The following is a 1,112-nucleotide window of genomic DNA, read 5'->3' on the forward strand; positions in this document are numbered from 1 at the left end:
GGGAGACGGAGGTACAGCCCGGCGAAGGGACACGCGGCGCGTCCGCACAGCCCGGGAGCGGGAGACGGAGGTACAGCCCGGTGACGGGACACCCGGCGCGTCCGCACAGCCCGGGAGCGGGAGACGGAGGTACAGCCCGCTGACGGGACACGCGGCAGGTCCGCACAGCCCGGGAGCGTGTCCTGTCGCCGGGCTGTATCTCCGCACAGCCCGGGAGGGGGAGACGGGGAGACACTGGGGACTCGCAGAGCTAACCTCTGTTAGGAAACTAACGAGGAGGCCAAGGCCATCTTACTTACTAAGACTGACACGAAGCAGCACACGTTGCTCAGGAAGAAACAGGAACCCCAACAGGGAGGTGTTTGGGCTGAGCTGCTCTGGATTTTCACTGAAGCAAAATACAAGCATTTCAAAAATAGCTAAAAGTCAAAATTTTCCCTAAGTTAAAAAGGTCCCTTCAATATCAACTCGGGATTCTGCACAATGCCAGTGATTTGTAACTACCAGTGTGCAAGAGATTTACCAAACACACACGCACTTGAATCTGAGGTCAGAAAACTGCTACAGGAGAGAATTCAGAACACTCTGGAAGAAAGGATGCTAACCCAATCTATGTTTTGATTTCTCTCATTCCACATGTAGTTACTGATCCAGCACTGTCCGCACACCGAACACTCAGTGGTGCGTCAGCGAAGCCTGGTCTCTGAGTGCTTGCCTTCCGGGAGGACAGAGACCACAGACAAGCTATGGGCCCAGGAGCTGCCCCCTGTGCCGCCGACACGGATCCCACTGGGGGTCCCTGTGCGCCCTGGGACTGCTGCCCTGCACCGTGAGTGCGCCCCGTCCCACAACACCAGACTACACCCTGTGCCTGTTAGTTCAAATATAAAGGGTGGAGGGTGGCAGAGTCACAGTGTCACCAGCAGGACCCCAAGACCTGAGCTCTACTGCCCACCCCCGCTTGTCCCCTGACCTTTCTCCCCCTTTCTCCCTGAAGCTCTTCTTTCCCCAGGTCTCCTCATTCAGGCAAAAGACCGGAAGGTAAGCATCCTGCGATGGAAACTCAGACTTGCCCCAAGCAGTGACAGCAGCTTGGGCAAAGAGCTCTGGGG

At 56.9% G+C, this 1,112-nt stretch overlaps 1 protein-coding gene and 1 long non-coding RNA gene across 3 annotated transcripts in view; one reads left to right on the forward strand and one right to left on the reverse strand.

Annotated features, from left to right (window-relative positions):
• Positions 1 to 1,106, forward strand: part of LOC115287262 — a 9,616-nt gene extending 8,510 nt beyond the window's left edge. For both annotated transcript variants that reach the window (XR_003906376.1, XR_003906375.1), the window contains exons 3-4: positions 643 to 829; positions 998 to 1,106. This is a non-coding gene — a long non-coding RNA (uncharacterized LOC115287262). The remainder of the gene's footprint in view (positions 1 to 642; positions 830 to 997) is intronic.
• FARP2 (FERM, ARH/RhoGEF and pleckstrin domain protein 2) overlaps positions 1 to 1,112 on the reverse strand; it is a 93,502-nt gene that overhangs the window by 84,014 nt on the left and 8,376 nt on the right. The gene's annotated exons all lie outside the window — the stretch shown is intronic.

This window comes from Suricata suricatta, chromosome 3, assembly GCF_006229205.1.
Source record: "Suricata suricatta isolate VVHF042 chromosome 3, meerkat_22Aug2017_6uvM2_HiC, whole genome shotgun sequence".
NCBI classification, from domain to species: Eukaryota; Metazoa; Chordata; class Mammalia; order Carnivora; family Herpestidae; genus Suricata; species Suricata suricatta.